Source organism: Notolepis coatsorum (genome assembly GCF_963971535.1).
Source record: "Notolepis coatsorum genome assembly, chromosome: 6".
Classification (NCBI taxonomy): domain Eukaryota; kingdom Metazoa; phylum Chordata; class Actinopteri; order Aulopiformes; family Paralepididae; genus Notolepis; species Notolepis coatsorum.
This window is the reverse complement of record NC_140170.1, coordinates 100392209-100402800: the sequence shown is the minus strand read 5'-3', so window position 1 is coordinate 100402800 and position 10592 is coordinate 100392209.

The following is a 10592-nucleotide window of genomic DNA, read 5'->3' as shown; positions in this document are numbered from 1 at the left end:
TCTCCAGAAATGTACCTCTGCTCAGCCACCTTACATCTGTGTGCAGCAGCAGGTCTGTGTGCTCCACCCCCGTCTCCTCCATATTTGCACGAAATAGCCTCCTCTGTAGGCTCCTTGCCCTGACAGAGCACACAATCTGCCGCCGGCAGCTCGTCGGAGGCGGCGTTGGAGCTGCTCCCTGGCGGCGCCGGCAGCTCGTCGGAGGGTCCTGGCTCTGGCGGCAGTGAAGTCTTGCTTGCGTTGTTGAAAAGTAGCGTCCTCTGAATGAACCTCTTTTTAGCTGGTGGTGTTCCATTCATCTTGCAGTTTCGAGGGACTCAAGGCTGGTCTCAGAGCCATGTTTATACTGTACCTGCCAGGTGATGGGCCCGACCCCCACTCATGCCACTCCATGAAAACAAAGGCATCAATTTGCATCCCTATGGGTGAAGCTCGCTGTCCGGAATGTACGGAATGTAGACGTATCGATTGGCTCCGGCTGCCTTTTATACACAGGACTGCTCGAACGTTTGTTGTCCTCCCCTCCAAATCAAATCAAATTAAATGATTTTCCAAAATAATCTCGCGGTCTACTTGAAACCAGCGCGCGATCTACCGGTCGATCGCGATCGACTGGTTGGGCACGACTGGCGTACATCATCAGGCCAACGCAGCTGCAACGGGCCCAGAGGAGGGGACTGATCGTGGACACAGGTGCGTCGTCCCACGTCATCAACGACAGGAGCTGTTCAAGAACTTTGACAGAACTTTCCGCCCGGAGAGACACAGCATGGAGCTGGCAGACGGAAAGCGCACACACGGGTTGGCGAGAGGGAGAGGGGACGCACAGGTATACCTCACGGACAGCGGGGGGTGCCGGCGTACAGTGACGTTAAAGAGCGCTCTCTATGTGCCATCGTTCCCACAAGGACTGTTCTCTGTGATAGCTGCTGCTGCGAACGGGGCCAGAGTGTCCTTCATGGAAGGTAAAAATGTTCTTGTAGAGCCCAACGGTATGCAATTTGACATAGAAGTGTATCAGAGAATGTATTACCTGAAAACAGAGTGTAATGACAATGATATGTGTAAAGTAACCGTCAGCCACGATATTCAGACATGGCATGAGATTATGTGTCATTGTAATTACGAGGATTTACTGAAACTGCAAACAGTGACAGAGGGCATGCACATTGAAGGCGAAAAGCGTAGACCTGATAAATAATGTGTTGTGTGCATAAAGGGGAAGTTTGCTCAATCGAGAAACAGGAATCCCACAGAAAAAGTAAAAGTACCACTTGCGTTGGTTAACACAGACCTTGCCGGTCCAGTACGGAACGAGTCCATAGGAGGCTTTAGATATGTACAGTCTTTTACAGACATGTACACAGGGACAGGGGCAGTGTTTGTTTACTTTCTTAAAGCAAAAAGTGACACACTCCAGGCCACGGAAAAATTCCTGGCGGACATAGCCCCTTATGGTACAGTAAGATGTTTGAGGTCCGACAACGGGACTGAATTCACAAACAGAGAGTTTCAATCACTGTTGAGGAAGAACAGGATAAGACACGAGACGTCATGTCCATATTCCCCACACCAGAACGGAGTGGCAGAGTGAGCCCCCAAGGTAAAAAAAAATAAAAATAAAAATTATATATATATATATATATATATATATATATATATATATATATATATTTTTTTTTTTTTTTTTTTATACAGTCAACATATTCTTAAATAATAGCGCTGCCCGAGGCGGGGCATGATACAGTCAACATATAGCAAAAGAGAGAGCGAGAGAGAGCTCCCGTTCTACAGTCAATATACAGTGTACAGAGAGAGAGAGAGAGAGAGACACATTGGAAAGAAATTGAAATGCTATTTGGCCCTAAACAGAGAGTACACAGTGGCAGAATACCTGAGCACTGTGACTGAAGATCCTTGAGCACAGCCTAGCCATCGAGAAAGGCCGCCATAGGCAGACTGTGTGTGTTAGAAAGAGAGAGAGAGAGAGAGAGAGAACATGTGTGTTTGTCATGTGTGTGTGTGTGTGTGTTAGAGAGAGACTATAGCATGTATGAGAGATTCAAAAGGACAAAGATCAACAAGAAGAGGGTCAACAGAGAAACCAAAGCAGCAAGGAGCCAATGGCCGACATCAGCTAAATAGGCTAGCCAGGTACTGTGACACCAGGCCACGTGACACACAGCTTTGGCCAACGGCCCAACGCTACCCAAGCTACACAAACGACCATTCACACACAGCACATGTCGTATCTCCAAATGTTGTGAAGTAGCATATGTTTTGCCTGGAAAAAAACATCGTTATTAACAAAACATTCGGGAGGGGAAGGAAGGAAGAGTGGGGTAATGTCATCATGACATTTTCATTAATCCAAGTTACCTGCACGATGAACGCAGGGCGAAAGGCCGCAAGGTCTCCACGTTGACGAAAGGCCTCTCGCTGGCGGGACAAAAAGAAGCTATGGCCAGAGCCTTGTCATGGTGCAGGCCCGACTACATCTTCTGTCAAAGATGATGTCGTAGTCAGAGTGCCAGAACCCCCTGCTATTCTCACGGCTAATGTCAATGGTCGTAGCACAAGCTAACAGCTAACTCAAGGCTAACTGATAGCATCAAACGAACTTTCCCAGCCGAGCGCAGCCGGCAGTTAACGTCGAAGCTAAACAGCTAACTGGCTAACAGTTAGCTCAACCAGGCTATCGCTAACCATTAGCTAACACAGAAGCAAGCTATGCGGCTACATACAGCCAGGTGCTGACACCAGGCACACACCGTTAGCTACTAGTAGTACTATTAGCTAGTCGGCCAGTTTAGCTCCAGAGAGAGAAAGAGAGATAGGGTCAGGTGACTCAGATCCACGGCGGGTATATAATCATAAGTTGACTCACCATAACGCAGTATCAACGTCTCCTTCTCCTTCTTTTGAAAAGACATCCACTCGCCTCGCCTCGCTAGGTTAGATAACGCTAGTTAGCATTTAGCTAAGCTAGCTACTAGCCGACATGGCTATACCATGAAAGGCTCCGGCCATTTGTCCCGCTAGCGAGAGGCCTTTCGTCAACGTTCCTTGGTTGGTGACCGACCGACTGATAATGACCGACCTCTTTCTTCGTCTTGGCTATTGGGCATAACTAAGCATAGTCAAAAGCTGCACGCGCGAAAATGTCAAACGCAGCCGACTCACGCTGCCGGCGTACCTACACTGTCTACACATGATGTAAGTAAAACCACTCCCTTCGTTGAAACCAATGCTGCTGCAGAACCCCAGAGGCTGAGCTCCAATAGTGAGTATGTCTGCAGCTGCAGGACTGCAGACCCAGGTACAAGTCAGACACATTCTACAAACGTGTCTAATGTGAAATATATAAGCATATAAGCAAAACTAGATTTTAGGTCTGTGATGAAAAAGGGCCTCGCGGGAAGGGGGGCCTCGCAAAAAAAAATAAAAAAAATAAAAAATAATAATAAAAAAAATTAATATTTTTTTTTTTTTTTTTTTTTTTTTTTTTGCGAGGCCCCCCTTCCCGCGAGGCCCTGTGCGACCGCACTGCTCGCACACCCCCTGAGGCGGCCCTGCCTGCAGGACAGAGGAAAGCTAGAGTCCAGGGCCCTCATTCATCAACGTGTTCTACGCACAGATCTGTGCTTACCCTGTGCGTACGATCATTTCTAAGCAAAGAGTGGGATTCATCAATTTCAACTTGAACTTGACTTCGTGCTTACATCTACGCACAGTTCAGACCTGGCGTACCTAGCGCCCAGTGGTAGAATATATTATTACAACAAGGAAATGAGCTTCTGTGCATAATAACACTGGCATGTTCTGTACGAACCGTAGTTCATTATAGTTCATTGTAAAATAGCAACAGTAGTGTAATTATGGTCAAAACCCTATAAATAGCATTTGGAATAATAGATCTTTCTCTCAGAATGAATGCAGCATGGTTTATATAGCGTTATCGGAATATACGGGGTGTAGGCTACTGACTGACTGCGCTCCGCGTAGCTTGATTGATTGATTGATTGAAAAGTTTATTAACAGATTGCAGAATGGGTACAGTACAGTACAGCTCAGTACATACAATTGTTAATTGGGGATGCAGACCAACTTTCGTCTTGTTTACATCAGGGTCCCCCATTTTCAATTCATCATAAATCATAAAGCTCAACTCGTTATTATTTTGCGCACAGACCGCCGAAACACGGGAACGTTTTGATTATATTTAAAAGGCTTTACGTTAAACGAAACAAGTGGAATTTCGAAGCTGTAAGCAGAATAAGTCATATGAATATAGTGTTCTTCCCCCTTTTTACTGTATAAGAAAGAATAGAAAACGCATTGCAATGACACCATGCAGATAGTGGACAGACTATGTATATGATGGGATTCAAGTTCGCGTTTTTGTTGCTCATAGGCATGCTGTCAGAGTATGATATCTTAATCAAACATTCTAGAACATTTGTCGTCACAGATCATGTCCTAATAGAACATAGGCTATGGCATGGATCGTGATATTGTGTGGACTGTAATTATTACTGTACCGGTACCACCCATTGTGACAACAGCCTTGTGAGTCCCGCACACAAACATGATGGAATTCAAGTTCATGTATTGAAAGGCATGCCTACATCATACATGCAGTGAGATTCATTGTTCTTGTATATGCTCTCTATTATTGTTTATATAGGCTACCCAATACTGACATCAAAATAGATTGTAGTATGCCTCTAGAAATCATATGCAGCAGGTAGAAAATTTACGGGAGATCCATCGCGATTTGGAATAGAATTGAGGAGAACTTTAATCCCTGGGTATCAATCAAACAACACGGGAAAAGGCAGTCATATTCCAGCGCGGTCTTTATTAGCCGACAACAAAATAGATGCCTCTAAAAATCATATAGCCAATCGAACACAACTAATAAAGGCATTCATATTACAGCACGGTTATAATGACACACAACCAACGCCAAACAGTGGTCAACGAACGGTCTTTATTAGTATTCTGAGCTGTCCAGGCAGAATTGCAGCAATGGTCTTAGGGAGCCATTGATATCTGACATCACCGTTTACAAGTCCGCCTTTTATTATTTATCCCATAATACGCGATAGTGTCTTCTTGGTTCGACAGCAGTGAACAATCTTCGTGGAGTTTCTCAGGGTTCCGCTCGGGTCAGTCCATTATTTCACATCCCATGGGGGGTGTTTCCTCATTTTCAGAGAAAGTGATCATCGTCATCTGGGTAGACGATTTGATCATAGCAGCGGACAACACCAGGGCCCTCATTTATCAAGTTTCCTTAGAAAGTATTCTATTTTCGTTCTTAAGCACAGAATTTAGAATGTGTGCACGCACAAAAAAAACGGGATTTATCACACGTGCGTACACAGGTCCTACGCACACCTGTCTTCATAAATATCACCTTGCTCCTAAGCTTGAGCTCGTGCATGGTTTTAAGTATTTGCATACCAGAACCGCCCCGATTATCCATATATGGTCATGAAACACCCCCATGGGATGTGAAATAATGGACTGACCTGAGGGAATTGCGTGTTATGGAGAAATATGAGACAGGCTGACAGACATGTAGTACACGTATGGTGATGTCGGATATGATATCTCTTAAAGACCATTATTAACTAATAAAGCCCATGCTGGAATATGACTGCCTTTTTCCGTTTTGTTCGATTAATACCCAGGGATTAAAGTTCTCCTCAATTGTATTCCAAATCGCGAGGGATTTCCGTAAATTTTCTACCTGCTGCATATGATTTCTAGAGGCATACAATCTATTTTGATGTCAGTATTGGGTAGCCTATATAAACAATAATACGAGAGCATATACAAGAACAATGAATCTCACTGCCATGTATGATGTAGCCTCTACGCCATGTGTAGCCTGCCTATGTGATAAATACAAACATGAACTTGAATCCCATCATCATATTTACATAGTCTGTCCACTATGTTTATTACTTTGTTATTTCCCCCCCCCCTATCTATGTAAAGCGACCTTGCATGGGTCTCTTGAAAGACGCTATATAAAATGAAGCTCTATTATTATTATTGTTATTATTATTATTATTATTATTATTATTAAAATACTGTCTTTTACTGTTATTCTCAGTGAAGTTTCAACGGAGCGAGGTATATTCTAACTGACAAATTGAAGTAGAAAGCATTTCGTTGTGGCCAATCTTATTTGGAAACATGACACAAAATAATAGTATGTCGCTTTTTATTTGAAACAATATTTAATCGCGTTTGGTGGAGGTACTGTTCTGTAACCCCTTTCGTGACTGTGATGCACCGAGTGAATCCACAGTCACTTGCTCCTCAATAGGAAACCAACCTAGATTTACCCTGAAGGACTGGTTCTAACCAAACCGTTCGTTATACAAGAATCACAGAGAAATGTCAAAGGTACTCACATTTGCACTAGGGTTTCGGACAGAGATACGGGATGGTTTGAAAGCTCGGCGTTGCTAATAAACATTTTAAATATTTTTTATAAACTGGTCAACACGGCATTATTTCCGGCGTTGGCTGCCTGGTGTGATCACAGCGCATGCGCATCATGCACACAACGCCGGAAATAATGCAGTGTTGACCAGTTTATACAAAATATTTAAAATGTTTATTAGCAACGCCGAGCTTTCAAACCATCCCGTATCTCTGTCCGAAACCCTCCTGCAACTGTGAGTACCTTTGAAACGTCTCTGTGATTCTTGTATAACGAACGGTTCGGTCAGAACCAGTCATTCAGGGTAAATCTAGGTTGGTTTCCTATTGAGGAGCAAGTGACTGTGGATTCACTCGGTGCATCACAGTCACGAAAGGGGCTAGGTGGTTGATGGTGGTTGAGAAATGAGAGAGAGAACCCTTGTAAGTTCTCTCTATTTATACACTGTGGAGCACAGTTCTGGAAGGTTCTAGTCTGTTCTAACCGGTTCTACTATATGACATCATACTGAAGCTTAACTTGAATTACACTATGACACGGCGGCAGTTACACTAGGTGTTCTGCGTCTGCCCCCCCTGCCAAACAAGCAAGCCAACCTCTTGTTCGCGCATGAGCCCATTATAATTATTACACTACTGTCGCTATTTCACAATGAACTATAATGAATTACGGTTCATACAGAACACGCGCCAGTGTCAGGACTCAGGAGTAATGCACGAAAGCTCATTTTTTGCGTTGAAACGAATGCATGAACTGAGGAGCGCATATGCGGAGTAACGATATTCTACCACTGGGCGTCAGCTAAGCATGCTCAGAGCTGTGCGTAGACATAAGCACAAAGTCAAGTTCACGTTCAAATTGATAAATCCCACACTTTGCTTAGAAATGGTCGTACGCACGGGTTAAGCACATATCCGTGCGTACGTCACGTTGATAAATGAGGGCCCTAGGAGCCTAGCTCAGGTGAAAGAGATGCTCTCCAATAGATTTAAGATGAAAGACCTTGGGAGGTTAAAACACTTTCTAGGTATGGATTTTGAGCAGTCTGCCAATTGTGTAACAGTATCCCAGAAGAGATATGTGGAAAAGATTCTGAAACGTTTTGACATGCAGGAATGTAGAACAAGGGATACACCATGTGATCAAAAGCTGGACTACCAGGAGGATGCTCAGAAACTGACAGATGTAAAAATGTACAGGGAAGCAGTGGGTAGCCTCATCTATTTGACGACATGTACTCGCCCTGACCTATGTTTTGTAGTGAGTAAGTTGTCCCAGCATTTTGCTGATCCCACAGAGGAGCACTGGATTACGGTAAAAAATGTTTTTCGTTATCTTAAAGGTACAGCAGACAGACAACTGTGTTTCAGAAAGAGCAGTGAGGGCCTAGGGCTTAAAGCCTACAGTGATGCAGACTGGGCAGCTGACACCACAGATAGAAGGAGTACCACCGGATATTGTGTGAGTTTGAACGCAGACAGCTCATTGGTTTCGTGGAAAACAAAGAAACAGCCCACCGTGGCTTTATCAACTTGTGAAGCCGAATATATGGCTCTAGCTATGACCATACAGGAGTGTATTTACCTGGAACAACTGCTCGAAGGGATGGATACCTATGTATATAAGAAGACTGTTGTTTATGAGGACAACCAGGGAACCATTGCGATTGCTAGAAACCCTGTGTGTCGGCAGAGATGTAAACATGTCGATATAAAATATAATTTCATTAGATCTGTCATCAGAGAAGAAAGGATGACACTGATGTATTGTCCCATGGACGACATGGTAGCAGACGCTATGACGAAACCTGCCTCCAGATTGAAATTGAAGAGATTTGCAGAGGCCATGTTTGGTGTGTAGATATTGACTGCCATGTTCTGTTGATGTTTTTGTGATTATATTATTTCCTTTGTAAAATGTTTTTCCAAGAAGTCAGCCAGTGTGCTAATACAAACCTAAGTGGGAGTGTTGAAGTCAGAGATTCTGTGTAGGATTGTTAGTAACTGTCTAACTGCACATATGGCTGTTTACACTAGTAACTGTTTAGTTGCATATATATCTGTTTCCACTAGAGGGCGCTCTAGGCGGAGCCACTCAGGTACACCACCCTGTGACGAGTATAAAAGAAAATGTATCCACCCACTTCCTTCTCTCCCCCATGTCTCTCAGTAAGAGAAGACCTATAGTGACTGCTGCTTAACATGTGATTAAATAAACCACGCCAGTTTGGGCTCAAGATAGAAACCATGGCCCTCATTTATCAATTTTTCTTAGAAAGTATTCTATTTTCATACGTAAGCACAGAATTTAGAATGTGTGCACGCACAAAAAAAAGGGATTTATCAACCGTGCATACACAGGTCCTACATTCCTCCGTGTTGATAAATACCTCTTTGTTCTACCGTCAATGCGCGTGCATGATTATCCATATATGGTCATGAAAGTGATGAAACACCCCCCATGGGATGTGAAATAATGGACTGACCCGAGCGGAACTATGAGAAACTTCACAGGAGATTGTTCACTGAGGCGCTGCCGAACCAAGAAGACACAACGCGTGTTATGGGATAAATAAAAGACTGACTTGTAAACAGTGATGTCAGATATCAACGGCTCCCTAAGACCATTGCTGCAATTCTGCCTGGACAGCTCAAAATACTAATAAAGACCGTTCGTTGACCACTGTTTGGCGTTGGTGGTTTGATTCATTGATTGAAAAGTTTATTAACAGATTGGAGAATGGGTACAGTAGCCTACAGTACAGCTCAATACATACAATTATTAAGGGGATGCAGACCAGATCCTTACAGATCCTTGTCTTGTTTACATCAGGGTCCCCCATTTTCAATTAATGTGTGTGTCATTATAACCGTGCTGTAATATGAATGCCTTTATTAGTTGTGTTCGATTGGCTATAATATGATTTTTAGAGGCATCTATTTTGAATGAATGAAGACTTTATTTAACAGATTGCAGAATGGGTACAATACAGTACGGCTCAATACACACAATTGTTAAGGGGATGCAGACCAGAGAAAGACGTTTGTCTTGTTTACATCAGGGTCCCCCCCTGTTGTTGTTGGTATTAGCCTAATAATACAGACAACAAAATAGATGCCTCTAAAAATCATATACTATTAGGTAGCCTATATGAATTACATATAATAGCAGCCATAGCCTACATTATGCAACAGTAACTTGTGCATACCAGTGTATGCGACGGACCAGTGTATACCTTATATCATATCATATTCATATAATAGTTTACTCTGAGTCTATCAGCATACCAGCATGTAATACGTTCTGAGTGTGTATCTACCTCAACTCCTTATTAAATTTGCGCATAGATTGCAGAAATACGGGAACGTTTTGATTTATATTAAAAGGCTTTGACATTGTAAAACTAAATACGTGGAATTCTGTAAGCATAATACAAGTCATATCACCCACACGATATATGCTCTGTGTCCAGAGCATGTATGCTTTTCATTCATTTAAGACACATTATTGCAAGGGTTTTGTAATACACATACACCCTGGTCTCATTGCAATGCGTTTTTTATTCTTTCTTATACAGTAGGAAGGGGAAGAACACTATATCGTGGGTGTTCATATGACTTGTATTCTGCTTACAGCTTCGAAATTCCACTTGTTTCGTTTAATGTAAAGCCTTTTAAATATAATCAAAACGTTCCCGTGTTTCTGCGGTCTGTGCGCAAAATAATAACAAGTTGAGTTACGCGGAGCGCAGTCAGTCAGACTCAGTACACCCCGTATATTCCGATAACGCTATATAAACCATGCTGCATTCATTCGGAGATAAAGACCTATTATTCCAAATGCTATTTATAGGGTTTTGACCATAATTACACTACTGTTGCTATTTTACAATGAACTATAATGAATTACGGTTCATACAGAACATGCCAGTGTTGAAACTAATGCACAGAAGCTTATTTCCTTGTTGTAATAATATATTCTACCAATGGGCGCCAGCTAAGCATGGTCCGACCTGTGCTTAAATATACGCACAAAGTCAAGCACAAGTTCAAATTGATAAATCCCACACTTTGCTTAGAAATGATCGTACGCACGGGTTATGCACATATCTGTGCGTACGCCACGTTGA